We start from the raw sequence: 20069 nt of genomic DNA, 5'->3' as shown, positions 1-20069 counted from the left end.
AATGAGCAATCTCCTTAGCCATTTTTGGCCAAAAATATTTCAATCGACCTTGTTGGAGTGTACGATCCTTTCCTGGATGTGCACTTGCAGGAGCATCATGGATAATTTTTAACACAGTTGGTACCAAGACAGCTGGAACAACTAACTGACAACATTTCCTCGAGGCTGTCCCTAGCTTTACTACTCTACACAGTAAATTGTCCAACATAACTAGTTCTTTCAATGGTACTGGCGGTTTATGAATCGGGCGAGTGTCTTGCTTAGTCAAAAATTTAATGACGGGTGCCCATATGGGGTCTTGTCTTTGTTCCGTTTCTACTACTGTAGCATCTAATGCTGGGTAATTTAACTGAATCGCAGCTACGTGTCGAGAAAACGCATCGGCTACAACATTTTGCTTTCCTGGAATATATCCAAATGTGGGATTGAATTCTTGAATTGTGAGCAAATATCTAGCAAACTTTCCAACTGGATTCTTATTTTTGAACAAGGGAATTAATGGTTGGTGATCTGTAAGAACATGAACTGGGTAATTATAAATTGTATCCTTGAAATGTTTAAGTGCCCAAACAACTGCCAAGGCTTCTCGTTCTGTTGCACTATAATTTTTCTCTTCTTTAGATAAAGTACGGCTAGCATAAGCTATTGCGTGATCTCTCTGACCTTCTGCTTGAAGTAATGCAGCACCTAGACCTATGTCACTAGCATCTGTAACCAACGTAAAAGGTTTAGAAAAATCTGGGTACCTAAGGACAGGTGACGAAATCAAGGCTGCTTTGAGTTTTTTGAATGACTGATCCTGGGCCTCTCCCCAAACAAAGGGTTCATCTTTTCTTTGCAACTTGTAAAGCGGAGCGGCTATAATAGAGAATCCAGCAATAAATGAACGATAAAATCCTACAAGACCTGTGAACTGTCTTACGGCCTCTGCGGTACGAGGTGTTGGAAAATCACGGGCAGCAATAATTTTTGATTCATTCAATGTAATACCTGAAGGTGTAACTGTATGACCTAGGAAATTAATCTTTTGCTTTAAAAATGAACATTTTGCAAGCTTTATTTTTAAATTAGCTTCAGCGAGCTTTGGAAAATCACGGGCAGCAATAATTTTTGATTCATTCAATGTAATACCTGAAGGTGTAACTGTATGACCTAGGAAATTAATCTTTTGCTTTAAAAATGAACATTTTGCAAGCTTTATTTTTAAATTAGCTTCAGCGAGCTTTGCAAGTACCTTTTCAAGGTTCTGGAAATGAGTCTGAACATCTTGCGACATGATTATGAGATCATCAAGGTAAACTAGAAGCGTACTTCCTATCAACCTACGAAATAGATTTGTCATGAGCCGTGAAAAGGTTATTGGACTACTACGCAAACCAAACGGCATTCTTTTGAAATGAAAATGACCATTGGGAGTACTAAAGGCTGTCAATTGTTTACTTTCCTCATCAAGGGGGATTTGCCAGAATCCCTGCAACAAATCTAACGTTGAGAATACTTTGTTTCGACCAATACTTTGCAACAAATCATTTAGAACTGGAAGTGGGAAACGATCAGGTATTGTTACTCTGTTAAGCTTGCGATAATCGATTACAGGTCTCCAAGTCCCATCTCGCTTTGGTACAAGAACCAATGGAGCGTTCCATGGCGAATTACTCGATTCAATTACATCACTCTGTAACATTTCTTCTACAAGTCTATCTGCTTCTGCTCTCTGAGAATGGGGAAGACGGTAAGCTGGTACATAAATAGGCGTAGTTCCTTGTTCAAGGGGAATTTTATGTGTAATGAGAGGAGTGAGACCTAATTTTTCTCCTGGTAGAGCAACAACAGCTCTATTTTTGTTCAAAATTTTCAAAAGCTGAGCCACAGAGTCAGGAAAATCAGTAGGACTGAGGTGTTGCGCTTGCACCTCTGGCTGAGATCCCTGTTCTCCTGGTGTGAGTGTACAAACAGTATGATCCATGGAGACATCATCCACAACTCGCACCGGTAACGAGTAATGGGCAAAATCTACAACATGGGTACCAGACTGGAGATGGATATCGGCATTACTTGTGTTTGCGATAAAAAGTGTGACAGTACCATCCTGCACTGTGTGCCAGGAGGGTTCAACAAATGTACCATTCACTTTACATGTTTCACTTTCCGCAATCACATCCGACAACTCAGGCACTCCCTGAACCTTAACTCTTATTCTGGAGAGAGAATGAGGGTGTAGCACAGTGTCAGTAGCCGTGGAACCACTGACTTCAGAGATGAAAGCTGCCAGGCGAGCGAGACAACGAGAATCCGTTAGGGCGTCCCCTTCCAGAAAGTCCCGATACTCATTCTCCTTAACAACTGCACAACTACTATGCTTCAATCGAGTGCCTGTTTTCTCGGGTATGCTACCACGACAATGATCTGACAACCCTACGCTAGCAAGGCGGGTGTCAACAAAATTAACGTAATCTGATTGAAGGTTGAACTCGTGGCCCTGTCGGTACATGCTACACAAGTGTATGACATGGTCTTTGATACTTATGTTCCAACGATGGGGAAACAATGCAATATTTTCATCAATCATGGTGTACATACCTAAGAGAATGTCTCCAGGAAAATGAATAATGTCAACAACTAAACATGTTATAGACAATGTGACATCATTGAACTTGAGTGGGAGGTCAATTTCACCCTGAACTTTTACTTTATTTCCTGAAATACCACTTAGAAAAGGTATGTGTGACAATTTTAAAATAGTAGGGTGCTTACTTTCAATGTCTCTAAGAGCTGAGGGCTTGACAATATTAATTTTTGCACCCGAGTCAAGAAAAACTTTTAAAACTCTACCATGTACAATGGCTGATACAAGGGGGCCATCACTTGAGACTGGACAAGTTACTACTTTTGACTTATGTTGTCTGGGATATCTGTGTCTTGTTTGTGTCAATTTTACTGTGGATCCATCAACATCTACAACTGGTCTAGAGTCAGTGTCCTCCTCTGTCAAGTGTCCAAATCTATTTTGGGTAGCTACTGAATACACAGGGAGGGCACTAGGATTGGCTAGCTTGAATTGGTTAGCGGATGGCCTTGGGGGTTTCCCGACGACATGGAGTGAACATTCTGAGCTCCAGCATTCTGTGACTGAGCATTATAATTTGAAGTTGCATTATAGCTGGGCTGGGAGTTGTAATTACGAGAGTTCTGATAATGTCTTGGACGCTGTGAGCCTCGCCAAGACTGACCATGGGAGTTACGAGGTGGAGATGTCCTTTGCCTAGCTCTACAATCCGCAGTGTGGTGACCAACTTGTTTATGGTACGTGCAATATGGAAGCCTAGAATGATTCGATTGATGAGGGGGCCGAGAGAATTGTCTAGGAGGTGATGATCTAGGGGCGGACCAACAGTCCCTTGCAAGGTGGTTACTCTTACCACAATGCCAACATGAGGGAGTGGATGGTTGTGGACTATGGCGTTTCGGCATTTTATGAGGCGGCGAATTTGACTGGGGGCTACGAGCATGGGTACGCTTCTGCGACCAAGAGTTTTGAGAATTTGTGGGAGGATGCTGAGAGCTTGTAACTACATTTACAGCATCAGAGGGTGGCAACAGTTGAGCACTTCGGGGAGCTAGTTTATCTGCGGCATTGTTAATAGCCTCAAATACTTCACCAATTTCATGTTTAACACCAAAATTTTGTTGCTCAACGATTGGTTTTGTATGCTCGGGGGCAAAATGCATTAAAGTACCAAATGCTATCATTTTGGCCATAGCCTCAGGGGACAGATTATTGTCTTTATCTAACCAAGTCGAATTATTCATAGCAGAAACTAAGGCATACAGATACTGATCGAGATGGCTAGTAAACGCATTAAACGATTCACCAGGCTGCATGGTGGCATTGGCAATTTTCTTGACTAACCTATACGGGTCGAGGTCTCCTTTATTAACAAAGCGACGGCGAAAGAAATCCTTAAATTCAGGCCAAGACTGGAGGCTAACAATGACTTTCTCATCAACAAAAAAACGTGCATCACCTTTGGTTGTGTCCACGGCTGACCGTGCAATTGCTAAGTATTCGGCATCAGTAGGCTTAGAAAAACGTGCAACTGTTTTCGCTTCAACCTTACTAAACCATGATTCTAATAAACGCGATTCCCCAGCAAAAAGAGGAATAGCCATTTCCTGAGCTGATCTCTGGCCATTGGGACGAGCAACTGTTCCCATTGATTCTGAAGGGGTTTCAACAGTGGTAGGCATTGTCACAGCCGTGGAAGTAATATTTGAATGCAGATTATAATTAAGTGCACCTGGCATCAGAAATAGTATACACAAAAATAAACACACAAAAAAATATCAACTTGGCTAAAGTAAAAATGGCAGAAATAAAATTATTAAATTGGGCTAGGCAAGAAAATAATTAAGAACAAGCAATTGTAAACTAAATTTAGCAATCTTTCATTAAAAAAATGACTGGAATTAGATGTATGTAAATTAATTAAACCAGACTAAGCACAGCAATTGAGAATATAAAAACTGGAAGTGCAATTGCAAAATTTCATTAAAAAGATTCAACACAACAAGTGGCAATGCAAGAAATATGTATGTAGCACATAAACTGGACACAGGAATGTATATAACTGCTATGGTAAAAATTTAAAATAAAATGCTTAAAGGATAAATTTCAAGTTAGGTCTGGAGAAATATAAAAAAAAATTTCTATGTTCTATTGTCTATGGAAATCTCAAAAACAAATTTCTATTATGCAAAATAAACTGCTAGAAACAATTATTTCTTACTTCTCTCACCTTTGAATTCACTAATGACACTAGTAACAATTAATGAATAATGGAATCATATGCAGGGAATATTGAAATGTCTCAGAGAAACTGTGGGCCTCTGGAGTACTAAACCGGCTCCAATATTTAACAAGTCACTGAAAGATTAATTCATAAGGTATTTTGGATATATTTACGTTAAACCTCATTAAATCATAGCACACGATATCTTAGCTCATATTTACTTAACTCAGGGCTGCAGGATTTGCAATATAACAGTGGCCAAAACGAAAAACGGTGACCAGACGTGTGAAGAGGACCATGTGAGGGCTTGTTTACAAACTGGTGCGATGGCAGCGCTCCTGGCGGCGGTGGCGCGAAGCTCCGTGGAGACCCCCAAGCTGGGAATTGATGTTGGGAGCGCGAAGATAAACTCGGAGACGACGATATTGCGACGATGGCGGTGGTGAATACAATTTTCTAGGAGAAGTTCACACAAAACGATGTAGCAGGGGCTGGTGGCGAGGTGTGTGAGCTTGGGAGGGAGGCAGGGTGGCGACACTAGTCAAACAATTGTAGTCTTTTTTTTCACCAATTCCTCTTGAATAACTGTACAACACCCACAATAATCAGTTGATACTTGCGACGATGGCTGACCACGATTTCAGTAGCTTGAACACTCACAAAGCTTAGATACTGTCAGCTTGGGTGGCGGTGGTGGTGGGTGCAGGTGGTTCCCACGTGGTGGCGCGAGATTCAAAAATGGCTGGCGCGGAAGCTTCCTTCCTCCTCACTGATGAATGAGCGTTCTCACAGGAAAATATTGACCCTTACTTCTGAAACGTTGGCCTGGAGTAGTGGTTGATGGCAGGACCCCGGTCTGGCACAATATTTGATGCGTGGGTGGCAGGATGGCGGTGGCGGTGGCTGGAACACGAGGCGATGCTGGGTACTTGAACTTTTGTTTCCCGAAAAAATTTCTGGGTCCCACTACTGCTACCAGTATTCGTTTGCCTTGTTCGGGTAGAATGTAGACACAGTAGTCGCTTCTGTATATATTTATTGACTGAGATAGCAAGGTATATATCTGCCTAGCCGAGGTCCTTCTACTCTGAGTCTGTGAGGATAACTGAGGCTGCTCGGAGCATGCCTGATGCTCCTCTGTCTGGCATGACGTCAGAGGCCTACTCGCCTGTGATTGGTTACATTTCAACTGACAGAATTGGAGTATAACACAATCATGTAACTCTATCATCATTACTGCATAATCTAAATGGGGCCTAGCCAGAGAAAGATATAGCTGAAGAACTACACCAGGTGTCTTGTTACTAACGCTCTGATTAATTAATCCCAGTGTCCTATTAGCCTTATTACGATCATTCATGCATTGATCCTTTGATATTCAATTCTTACTAAACATAACTCCCAGATCCCTTTCGCAATCTCAACACCATCCAGCTCCAATCATGTAACTCTATCATCATTACTTAGCCACAAAACTTTTATATTTATCAGCATTAAATTGCATCTGCCAATCTTTTGACCATATCGAAACCCTATTTAGATCAACTTGAAGTGATAATGAGTCTTCTTCCGTGTTAATTTCCCTACCGATTTTTGTATCATCGGCAAATTTGCAAATATTGCTACTCAAACCTGAATCTAAATCATTAATACATATAATAAACAACAGAGGTCCCAAGGCAGAGCCTTGAGGCACTCCACTAACAACATTATCCCACTCTGACTTAACACAATTTATACTAACTCTGTTTCCGTTTGAAATAGCCATGCCCCAATCTAAATTATTATAGCACCCCCAATACCATGAGCCTCTATTTTTCAATCAGTCTTTCATGTGACACTGTTGCAGGTGTTTTACCTTAAAAAAAAATCCCGTTGTTCTATTACGAAAGTTAAAATTATGATTTTATGGCATCTCACATGAATAAAAAATATAAATGGCCTTATGAATGCCATATATTAATTGGTTAATAAATCCTTTTCGATACTAGAATAATATTAGGCAAGATAAATCCATTAACTATTAAAGATTCAATGCATTGACTTGACTAAAGTTAATGGAAGTCTTTAAACGAATAATATCGCTATATAGGTACTAATCTCGCTAATCGAAGTCATAAAAAACCTTGTTAAAATATTGAGGTGTCTTCATAGATCGTAAATGTTGGAGTTACAATACAGCTGAATGTCTCCTGCCAATATTTCTTATTATCCTGCAGTACCTCTAGATACATCCTAGTATGTAAGGTCTTCACCAAAATATAGCGATGTAAGCAGACATCAGGGTCAGTGATAGCTAAAATCTTAGCATTTGAGAGTTCCAGTAACAATGCTCGCTCATTCCTCAGTTGAAAACTCATACCGGTCGTAACTCCAGCAGGGGCCGATGAAAACATCTTGCAAGAACAGGCTTTAGTATCAAACTGAGAGAAAATGTCGCTAAGAGTCTATTTATTTAAAATAAGGTCAGGTGAACCTAACAGTTAAAATAACTCCAGAAAGGCTTTTGTCCTATATGAGTCAGATGCAAATCATGTGAACCTAAATAATTGTTATATGAATAACGTTCCTTAAACGTTAATCATTTAAAAAAATTATGACCATACAAATATGTAATGGGCATAAAAATATATAAAATAAATTACGAAACTTTGGTTCTGTTCAAGTATTCCATCTGAAGTTACCTTCATTCTTATGTTCTTTAACCAATCAAAGAAATATAAGTATTGCGGGAATTGCAAAAGGTTTATTAGCTCATTTCACACAGAAATCACTATTGCGTGATGCATCAATTGAACAAATCAATATCTCGGAGAGGCTGCAGGATCCAAGTATATTCAAAAGATTTTCTGGTTGCAATTCTTATACCATGTCGTAGCTCAGTCGATTAAGGCAGCGTCTGGGACGCTCTTGGACGTAGGTTCGAATCCTCGTCACGGCCCTTGTGGATTTCTTAACTATTTACTCCTACAAGGCAGCTCCTATTTATATCCATCCTATCTCATTCATATATATGTCTAACCTACGCAAGAATCAATCAAGGGAATCTACTTCTTTGTTGTTACGCAGTAATTGATTCTATATATCCAGAACACTATTACCGAACCAGTATTTACAAAGGTTTATCCTAAATTCTAATTCATTTATATTCATTGTTTCGTGTTGTATTTTGTTTTGTTACTCCTAACACGCACCCAATTCCTGCCCACCCTTTCACATAAACACCTCCATCATGTCACTACTAAATCTTTGCCATATATTGTTTGCCTTCTTTAAGACAATCTTTAAAGGCAGAACTTTGGCAAAGTATAAGAACAAAGGTAACTGCAGAAGGCCTATTGGCCCATACGAATCAGCTCCTATATATAACCACCTATATACATGTCCAACCCAAGTTTGAAACAATCGAGAGACCTCCAACTCCACCACGTTACGCAGTAATTAGTTAACAAAAAAAAACCTATTCCCGAACAAGTATTTACCAAAGTCTTTAATTAATCTAAACTTATCTAACTTTTACTTATTGTTTTGTGTTCTGTCCTGTGATGGTACTATTAATATCCCATTTGTTATGCCCATTCAACCACATAAGAACAAAGGTAACTGCAGAAGGCCTATTGGCCCATACGAGCCAGCTCCTATTTGTAACCACCCAATCCCCCTCATATACATGTTCAACCCACGGTTGAAACAATCGAGGGACCACTCCTCCACTACGTTTCGTTGTAATTGGTTCCACAAATAAACAACCCTGTTACCGAACCAGTATTTACCCAAGTCTTTCTTGAATCTAAACTTATCCAATTTATACCCATTGTTTCGCGTTCTGTCTTGTGTTGATACTTTAAATACTCCATTAATATCCCCTTTGTTATGTCCCTTCATCAACTTGTAAACCTGTCATGTCATCCCTAACTCTTCGCCTTTCCAGTGAATGTCATTTAAGTTTTGGTAATCTTTCTTCATACGAAAGATTTCTAATTTGGGGAATTAACTTTTTCATTCTACGCTGGACACGTTGAAGTGAATTTATTTCCATACTGTTTTACGGCGACCAAAGCTGAACTGCATAATCTAAATGGGGCCTAGCCAGAGAAAGATATAGCTGAAGAACTACACCAGGTGTCTTGTTACTAACGCTCTGATTAATTAATCCCAGTGTCCTATTAGCCTTATTACGATCATTCATGCATTGATCCTTTGATATTCAATTCTTACTAAACATAACTTCCAGATCCCTTTCGCAATCTCAACACCATCCAGCTCCAATCATGTAACTCTATCATCATTACTTAGCCACAAAACTTTTATATTTATCAGCATTAAATTGCATCTGCCAATCTTTTGACCATATCGAAACCCTATTTAGATCAACTTGAAGTGATAATGAGTCTTCTTCCGTGTTAATTTCCCTACCGATTTTTGTATCATCGGCAAATTTGCAAATATTGCTACTCAAACCTGAATCTAAATCATTAATACATATAATAAACAACAGAGGTCCCAAGGCAGAGCCTTGAGGCACTCCACTAACAACATTATCCCACTCTGACTTAACACAATTTATACTAACTCTGTTTCCGTTTGAAATAGCCATGCCCCAATCTAAATTATTATAGCACCCCCAATACCATGAGCCTCTATTTTTCAATCAGTGTTTCATGTGACACTGTTGCAGGTGTTTTACCTTAAAAAAAAATCCCGTTGTTCTATTACGAAAGTTAAAATTATGATTTTATGGCATCTCACATGAATAAAAAATATAAATGGCCTTATGAATGCCATATATTAATTGGTTAATAAATCCTTTTCGATTCTAGAATAATATTAGGCAAGATAAATCCATTAACTATTAAAGATTCAATGCATTGACTTGACTAAAGTTAATGGAAGTCTTTAAACGAATAATATCGCTATATAGGTACTAATCTCGCTAATCGAAGTCATAAAAAACCTTGGTAAAATATTGAGGTGTCTTCATAGATCGTAAATGTTGGAGTTACAATACAGCTGAATGTCTCCTGCCAATATTTCTTATTATCCTGCAGTACCTCTAGATACATCCTAGTCTGTAAGGTCTTCACCAAAATATAGCGATGTAAGCAGACATCAGGGTCAGTGATAGCTAAAATCTTAGCATTTGAGAGTTCCAGTAACAATGCTCGCTCATTCCTCAGTTGAAAACTCATACCGGTCGTAACTCCAGCAGGGGCCGATGAAAACATCTTGCAAGAACAGGCTTTAGTATCAAACTGAGAGAAAATGTCGCTAAGAGTCTATTTATTTAAAATAAGGTCAGGTGAACCTAACAGTTAAAATAACTCCAGAAAGGCTTTTGTCCTATATGAGTCAGATGCAAATCATGTGAACCTAAATAATTGTTATATGAATAACGTTCCTTAAACGTTAATCATTTAAAAAAATTATGACCATACAAATATGTAATGGGCATAAAAATATATAAAATAAATTACGAAACTTTGGTTCTGTTCAAGTATTCCATCTGAAGTTACCTTCATTCTTATGTTCTTTAACCAATCAAAGAAATATAAGTATTGCGGGAATTGCAAAAGGTTTATTAGCTCATTTCACACAGAAATCACTATTGCGTGATGCATCAATTGAACAAATCAATATCTCGGAGAGGCTGCAGGATCCAAGTATATTCAAAAGATTTTCTGGTTGCAATTCTTATACCATGTCGTAGCTCAGTCGATTAAGGCAGCGTCTGGGACGCTCTTGGACGTAGGTTCGAATCCTCGTCACGGCCCTTGTGGATTTCTTAACTATTTACTCCTACAAGGCAGCTCCTATTTATATCCATCCTATCTCATTCATATATATGTCTAACCTACGCAAGAATCAATCAAGGGAATCTACTTCTTTGTTGTTACGCAGTAATTGATTCTATATATCCAGAACACTATTACCGAACCAGTATTTACAAAGGTTTATCCTAAATTCTAATTCATTTATATTCATTGTTTCGTGTTGTATTTTGTTTTGTTACTCCTAACACGCACCCAATTCCTGCCCACCCTTTCACATAAACACCTCCATCATGTCACTACTAAATCTTTGCCATATATTGTTTGCCTTCTTTAAGACAATCTTTAAAGGCAGAACTTTGGCAAAGTATAAGAACAAAGGTAACTGCAGAAGGCCTATTGGCCCATACGAATCAGCTCCTATATATAACCACCTATATACATGTCCAACCCAAGTTTGAAACAATCGAGAGACCTCCAACTCCACCACGTTACGCAGTAATTAGTTAACAAAAAAAACCCTATTCCCGAACAAGTATTTACCAAAGTCTTTCATTAATCTAAACTTATCTAACTTTTACTTATTGTTTTGTGTTCTGTCCTGTGATGGTACTATTAATATCCCATTTGTTATGCCCATTCAACCACATAAGAACAAAGGTAACTGCAGAAGGCCTATTGGCCCATACGAGCCAGCTCCTATTTGTAACCACCCAATCCCCCTCATATACATGTTCAACCCACGGTTGAAACAATCGAGGGACCACTCCTCCACTACGTTTCGTTGTAATTGGTTCCACAAATAAACAACCCTGTTACCGAACCAGTATTTACCCAAGTCTTTCTTGAATCTAAACTTATCCAATTTATACCCATTGTTTCGCGTTCTGTCTTGTGTTGATACTTTAAATACTCCATTAATATCCCCTTTGTTATGTCCCTTCATCAACTTGTAAACCTGTCATGTCATCCCTAACTCTTCGCCTTTCCAGTGAATGTCATTTAAGTTTTGGTAATCTTTCTTCATACGAAAGATTTCTAATTTGGGGAATTAACTTTTTCATTCTACGCTGGACACGTTGAAGTGAATTTATTTCCATACTGTTTTACGGCGACCAAAGCTGAACTGCATAATCTAAATGGGGCCTAGCCAGAGAAAGATATAGCTGAAGAACTACACCAGGTGTCTTGTTACTAACGCTCTGATTAATTAATCCCAGTGTCCTATTAGCCTTATTACGATCATTCATGCATTGATCCTTTGATATTCAATTCTTACTAAACATAACTCCCAGATCCCTTTCGCAATCTCAACACCATCCAGCTCCAATCATGTAACTCTATCATCATTACTTAGCCACAAAACTTTTATATTTATCAGCATTAAATTGCATCTGCCAATCTTTTGACCATATCGAAACCCTATTTAGATCAACTTGAAGTGATAATGAGTCTTCTTCCGTGTTAATTTCCCTACCGATTTTTGTATCATCGGCAAATTTGCAAATATTGCTACTCAAACCTGAATCTAAATCATTAATACATATAATAAACAACAGAGGTCCCAAGGCAGAGCCTTGAGGCACTCCACTAACAACATTATCCCACTCTGACTTAACACAATTTATACTAACTCTGTTTCCGTTTGAAATAGCCATGCCCCAATCTAAATTATTATAGCACCCCCAATACCATGAGCCTCTATTTTTCAATCAGTCTTTCATGTGACACTGTTGCAGGTGTTTTACCTTAAAAAAAAATCCCGTTGTTCTATTACGAAAGTTAAAATTATGATTTTATGGCATCTCACATGAATAAAAAATATAAATGGCCTTATGAATGCCATATTTTAATTGGTTAATAAATCCTTTTCGATACTAGAATAATATTAGGCAAGATAAATCCATTAACTATTAAAGATTCAATGCATTGACTTGACTAAAGTTAATGGAAGTCTTTAAACGAATAATATCGCTATATAGGTACTAATCTCGCTAATCGAAGTCATAAAAAACCTTGTTAAAATATTGAGGTGTCTTCATAGATCGTAAATGTTGGAGTTACAATACAGCTGAATGTCTCCTGCCAATATTTCTTATTATCCTGCAGTACCTCTAGATACATCCTAGTATGTAAGGTCTTCACCAAAATATAGCGATGTAAGCAGACATCAGGGTCAGTGATAGCTAAAATCTTAGCATTTGAGAGTTCCAGTAACAATGCTCGCTCATTCCTCAGTTGAAAACTCATACCGGTCGTAACTCCAGCAGGGGCCGATGAAAACATCTTGCAAGAACAGGCTTTAGTATCAAACTGAGAGAAAATGTCGCTAAGAGTCTATTTATTTAAAATAAGGTCAGGTGAACCTAACAGTTAAAATAACTCCAGAAAGGCTTTTGTCCTATATGAGTCAGATGCAAATCATGTGAACCTAAATAATTGTTATATGAATAACGTTCCTTAAACGTTAATCATTTAAAAAAATTATGACCATACAAATATGTAATGGGCATAAAAATATATAAAATAAATTACGAAACTTTGGTTCTGTTCAAGTATTCCATCTGAAGTTACCTTCATTCTTATGTTCTTTAACCAATCAAAGAAATATAAGTATTGCGGGAATTGCAAAAGGTTTATTAGCTCATTTCACACAGAAATCACTATTGCGTGATGCATCAATTGAACAAATCAATATCTCGGAGAGGCTGCAGGATCCAAGTATATTCAAAAGATTTTCTGGTTGCAATTCTTATACCATGTCGTAGCTCAGTCGATTAAGGCAGCGTCTGGGACGCTCTTGGACGTAGGTTCGAATCCTCGTCACGGCCCTTGTGGATTTCTTAACTATTTACTCCTACAAGGCAGCTCCTATTTATATCCATCCTATCTCATTCATATATATGTCTAACCTACGCAAGAATCAATCAAGGGAATCTACTTCTTTGTTGTTACGCAGTAATTGATTCTATATATCCAGAACACTATTACCGAACCAGTATTTACAAAGGTTTATCCTAAATTCTAATTCATTTATATTCATTGTTTCGTGTTGTATTTTGTTTTGTTACTCCTAACACGCACCCAATTCCTGCCCACCCTTTCACATAAACACCTCCATCATGTCACTACTAAATCTTTGCCATATATTGTTTGCCTTCTTTAAGACAATCTTTAAAGGCAGAACTTTGGCAAAGTATAAGAACAAAGGTAACTGCAGAAGGCCTATTGGCCCATACGAATCAGCTCCTATATATAACCACCTATATACAAGTCCAACCCAAGTTTGAAACAATCGAGAGACCTCCAACTCCACCACGTTACGCAGTAATTAGTTAACAAAAAAAACCCTATTCCCGAACAAGTATTTACCAAAGTCTTTCATTAATCTAAACTTATCTAACTTATAGTTATTGTTTTGTGTTCTGTCCTGTGATGGTACTATTAATATCCCATTTGTTATGCCCATTCAACCACATAAGAACAAAGGTAACTGCAGAAGGCCTATTGGCCCATACGAGCCAGCTCCTATTTGTAACCACCCAATCCCCCTCATATACATGTTACACCCACGGTTGAAACAATCGAGGGACCACTCCTCCACTACGTTTCGTTGTAATTGGTTCCACAAATAAACAACCCTGTTACCGAACCAGTATTTACCCAAGTCTTTCTTGAATCTAAACTTATCCAATTTATACCCATTGTTTCGCGTTCTGTCTTGTGTTGATACTTTAAATACTCCATTAATATCCCCTTTGTTATGTCCCTTCATCAACTTGTAAACCTGTCATGTCATCCCTAACTCTTCGCCTTTCCAGTGAATGTCATTTAAGTTTTGGTAATCTTTCTTCATACGAAAGATTTCTAATTTGGGGAATTAACTTTTTCATTCTACGCTGGACACGTTGAAGTGAATTTATTTCCATACTGTTTTACGGCGACCAAAGCTGAACTGCATAATCTAAATGGGGCCTAGCCAGAGAAAGATATAGCTGAAGAACTACACCAGGTGTCTTGTTACTAACGCTCTGATTAATTAATCCCAGTGTCCTATTAGCCTTATTACGATCATTCATGCATTGATCCTTTGATATTCAATTCTTACTAAACATAACTCCCAGATCCCTTTCGCAATCTCAACACCATCCAGCTCCAATCATGTAACTCTATCATCATTACTTAGCCACAAAACTTTTATATTTATCAGCATTAAATTGCATCTGCCAATCTTTTGACCATATCGAAACCCTATTTAGATCAACTTGAAGTGATAATGAGTCTTCTTCCGTGTTAATTTCCCTACCGATTTTTGTATCATCGGCAAATTTGCAAATATTGCTACTCAAACCTGAATCTAAATCATTAATACATATAATAAACAACAGAGGTCCCAAGGCAGAGCCTTGAGGCACTCCACTAACAACATTATCCCACTCTGACTTAACACAATTTATACTAACTCTGTTTCCGTTTGAAATAGCCATGACCCAATCTAAATTATTATAGCACCCCCAATACCATGAGCCTCTATTTTTCAATCAGTCTTTCATGTGACACTGTTGCAGGTGTTTTACCTTAAAAAAAAATCCCGTTGTTCTATTACGAAAGTTAAAATTATGATTTTATGGCATCTCACATGAATAAAAAATATAAATGGCCTTATGAATGCCATATATTAATTGGTTAATAAATCCTTTTCGATACTAGAATAATATTAGGCAAGATAAATCCATTAACTATTAAAGATTCAATGCATTGACTTGACTAAAGTTAATGGAAGTCTTTAAACGAATAATATCGCTATATAGGTACTAATCTCGCTAATCGAAGTCATAAAAAACCTTGTTAAAATATTGAGGTGTCTTCATAGATCGTAAATGTTGGAGTTACAATACAGCTGAATGTCTCCTGCCAATATTTCTTATTATCCTGCAGTACCTCTAGATACATCCTAGTATGTAAGGTCTTCACCAAAATATAGCGATGTAAGCAGACATCAGGGTCAGTGATAGCTAAAATCTTAGCATTTGAGAGTTCCAGTAACAATGCTCGCTCATTCCTCAGTTGAAAACTCATACCGGTCGTAACTCCAGCAGGGGCCGATGAAAACATCTTGCAAGAACAGGCTTTAGTATCAAACTGAGAGAAAATGTCGCTAAGAGTCTATTTATTTAAAATAAGGTCAGGTGAACCTAACAGTTAAAATAACTCCAGAAAGGCTTTTGTCCTATATGAGTCAGATGCAAATCATGTGAACCTAAATAATTGTTATATGAATAACGTTCCTTAAACGTTAATCATTTAAAAAAATTATGACCATACAAATATGTAATGGGCATAAAAATATATAAAATAAATTACGAAACTTTGGTTCTGTTCAAGTATTCCATCTGAAGTTACCTTCATTCTTATGTTCTTTAACCAATCAAAGAAATATAAGTATTGCGGGAATTGCAAAAGGTTTATTAGCTCATTTCACACAGAAATCACTATTGCGTGATGCATCAATTGAACAAATCAATATCTCGGAGAGGCTGCAGGATCCAAGTATATTCAAAAGATTTTCTGGTTGCAATTCTTATACCATGTCGTAGCTCAGTCGATTAAGGCAGCGTCTGGGACGCTCTTGGACGTAGGTTCGAATCCTCGTCACGGCCCTTGTGGATTTCTTAACTATTTACTCCTACAAGGCAGCTCCTATTTATATCCATCCTATCTCATTCATATATATGTCTAACCTACGCAAGAATCAATCAAGGGAATCTACTTCTTTGTTGTTACGCAGTAATTGATTCTATATATCCAGAACACTATTACCGAACCAGTATTTACAAAGGTTTATCCTAAATTCTAATTCATTTATATTCATTGTTTCGTGTTGTATTTTGTTTTGTTACTCCTAACACGCACCCAATTCCTGCCCACCCTTTCACATAAACACCTCCATCATGTCACTACTAAATCTTTGCCATATATTGTTTGCCTTCTTTAAGACAATCTTTAAAGGCAGAACTTTGGCAAAGTATAAGAACAAAGGTAACTGCAGAAGGCCTATTGGCCCATACGAATCAGCTCCTATATACATGTCCAACCCAAGTTTGAAACAATCGAGAGACCTCCAACTCCACCACGTTACGCAGTAATTAGTTAACAAAAAAAACCCTATTCCCGAACAAGTATTTACCAAAGTCTTTCATTAATCTAAACTTATCTAACTTTTACTTATTGTTTTGTGTTCTGTCCTGTGATGGTACTATTAATATCCCATTTGTTATGCCCATTCAACCACATAAGAACAAAGGTAACTGCAGAAGGCCTATTGGCCCATACGAGCCAGCTCCTATTTGTAACCACCCAATCCCCCTCATATACATGTTCAACCCACGGTTGAAACAATCGAGGGACCACTCCTCCACTACGTTTCGTTGTAATTGGTTCCACAAATAAACAACCCTGTTACCGAACCAGTATTTACCCAAGTCTTTCTTGAATCTAAACTTATCCAATTTATACCCATTGTTTCGCGTTCTGTCTTGTGTTGATACTTTAAATACTCCATTAATATTCCCTTTGTTATGTCCCTTCATCAACTTGTAAACCTGTCATGTCATCCCTAACTCTTCGCCTTTCCAGTGAATGTCATTTAAGTTTTGGTAATCTTTCTTCATACGAAAGATTTCTAATTTGGGGAATTAACTTATTCATTCTACGCTGGACACGTTGAAGTGAATTTATTTCCATACTGTTTTACGGCGACCAAAGCTGAACTGCATAATCTAAATGGGGCCTAGCCAGAGAAAGATATAGCTGAAGAACTACACCAGGTGTCTTGTTACTAACGCTCTGATTAATTAATCACAGTGTCCTATTAGCCTTATTACGATCATTCATGCATTGATCCTTTGATATTCAATTCTTACTAAACATAACTCCCAGATCCCTTTCGCAATCTCAACACCATCCAGCTCCAATCATGTAACTCTATCATCATTACTTAGCCACAAAACTTTTATATTTATCAGCATTAAATTGCATCTGCCAATCTTTTGACCATATCGAAACCCTATTTAGATCAACTTGAAGTGATAATGAGTCTTCTTCCGTGTTAATTTCCCTACCGATTTTTGTATCATCGGCAAATTTGCAAATATTGCTACTCAAACCTGAATCTAAATCATTAATACATATAATAAACAACAGAGGTCCCAAGGCAGAGCCTTGAGGCACTCCACTAACAACATTATCCCACTCTGACTTAACACAATTTATACTAACTCTGTTTCCGTTTGAAATAGCCATGACCCAATCTAAATTATTATAGCACCCCCAATACCATGAGCCTCTATTTTTCAATCAGTCTTTCATGTGACACTGTTGCAGGTGTTTTACCTTAAAAAAAAATCCCGTTGTTCTATTACGAAAGTTAAAATTATGATTTTATGGCATCTCACATGAATAAAAAATATAAATGGCCTTATGAATGCCATATATTAATTGGTTAATAAATCCTTTTCGATACTAGAATAATATTAGGCAAGATAAATCCATTAACTATTAAAGATTCAATGCATTGACTTGACTAAAGTTAATGGAAGTCTTTAAACGAATAATATCGCTATATAGGTACTAATCTCGCTAATCGAAGTCATAAAAAACCTTGTTAAAATATTGAGGTGTCTTCATAGATCGTAAATGTTGGAGTTACAATACAGCTGAATGTCTCCTGCCAATATTTCTTATTATCCTGCAGTACCTCTAGATACATCCTAGTATGTAAGGTCTTCACCAAAATATAGCGATGTAAGCAGACATCAGGGTCAGTGATAGCTAAAATCTTAGCATTTGAGAGTTCCAGTAACAATGCTCGCTCATTCCTCAGTTGAAAACTCATACCGGTCGTAACTCCAGCAGGGGCCGATGAAAACATCTTGCAAGAACAGGCTTTAGTATCAAACTGAGAGAAAATGTCGCTAAGAGTCTATTTATTTAAAATAAGGTCAGGTGAACCTAACAGTTAAAATAACTCCAGAAAGGCTTTTGTCCTATATGAGTCAGATGCAAATCATGTGAACCTAAATAATTGTTATATGAATAACGTTCCTTAAACGTTAATCATTTAAAAAAATTATGACCATACAAATATGTAATGGGCATAAAAATATATAAAATAAATTACGAAACTTTGGTTCTGTTCAAGTATTCCATCTGAAGTTACCTTCATTCTTATGTTCTTTAACCAATCAAAGAAATATAAGTATTGCGGGAATTGCAAAAGGTTTATTAGCTCATTTCACACAGAAATCACTATTGCGTGATGCATCAATTGAACAAATCAATATCTCGGAGAGGCTGCAGGATCCAAGTATATTCAAAAGATTTTCTGGTTGCAATTCTTATACCATGTCGTAGCTCAGTCGATTAAGGCAGCGTCTGGGACGCTCTTGGACGTAGGTTCGAATCCTCGTCACGGCCCTTGTGGATTTCTTAACTATTTACTCCTACAAGGCAGCTCCTATTTATATCCATCCTATCTCATTCATATATATGTCTAACCTACGCAAGAATCAATCAAGGGAATCTACTTCTTTGTTGTTACGCAGTAATTGATTCTATATATCCAGAACACTATTACCGAACCAGTATTTACAAAGGTTTATCCTAAATTCTAATTCATTTATATTCATTGTTTCGTGTTGTATTTTGTTTTGTTACTCCTAACACGCACTCAATTCCTGCCCACCCTTTCACATAAACACCTCCATCATGTCACTACTAAATCTTTGCCATATATTGTTTGCCTTCTTTAAGACAATCTTTAAAGGCAGAACTTTGGCAAAGTATAAGAACAAAGGTAACTGCAGAAGGCCTATTGGCCCATACGAATCAGCTCCTATATACATGTCCAACCCAAGTTTGAAACAATCGAGAGACCTCCAACTCCACCACGTTACGCAGTAATTAGTTAACAAAAAAAACCCTATTCCCGAACAAGTATTTACCAAAGTCTTTCATTAATCTAAACTTATCTAACTTTTACTTATTGTTTTGTGTTCTGTCCTGTGATGGTACTATTAATATCCCATTTGTTATGCCCATTCAACCACATAAGAACAAAGGTAACTGCAGAAGGCCTATTGGCCCATACGAGCCAGCTCCTATTTGTAACCACCCAATCCCCCTCATATACATGTTCAACCCACGGTTGAAACAATCGAGGGACCACTCCTCCACTACGTTTCGTTGTAATTGGTTCCACAAATAAACAACCCTGTTACCGAACCAGTATTTACCCAAGTCTTTCTTGAATCTAAACTTATCCAATTTATACCCATTGTTTCGCGTTCTGTCTTGTGTTGATACTTTAAATACTCCATTAATATTCCCTTTGTTATGTCCCTTCATCAACTTGTAAACCTGTCATGTCATCCCTAACTCTTCGCCTTTCCAGTGAATGTCATTTAAGTTTTGGTAATCTTTCTTCATACGAAAGATTTCTAATTTGGGGAAT

Source organism: Procambarus clarkii, chromosome 69 (genome assembly GCF_040958095.1).
Source record: "Procambarus clarkii isolate CNS0578487 chromosome 69, FALCON_Pclarkii_2.0, whole genome shotgun sequence".
NCBI classification, from domain to species: Eukaryota; Metazoa; Arthropoda; class Malacostraca; order Decapoda; family Cambaridae; genus Procambarus; species Procambarus clarkii.
This window is presented reverse-complemented; position numbering follows the sequence as displayed.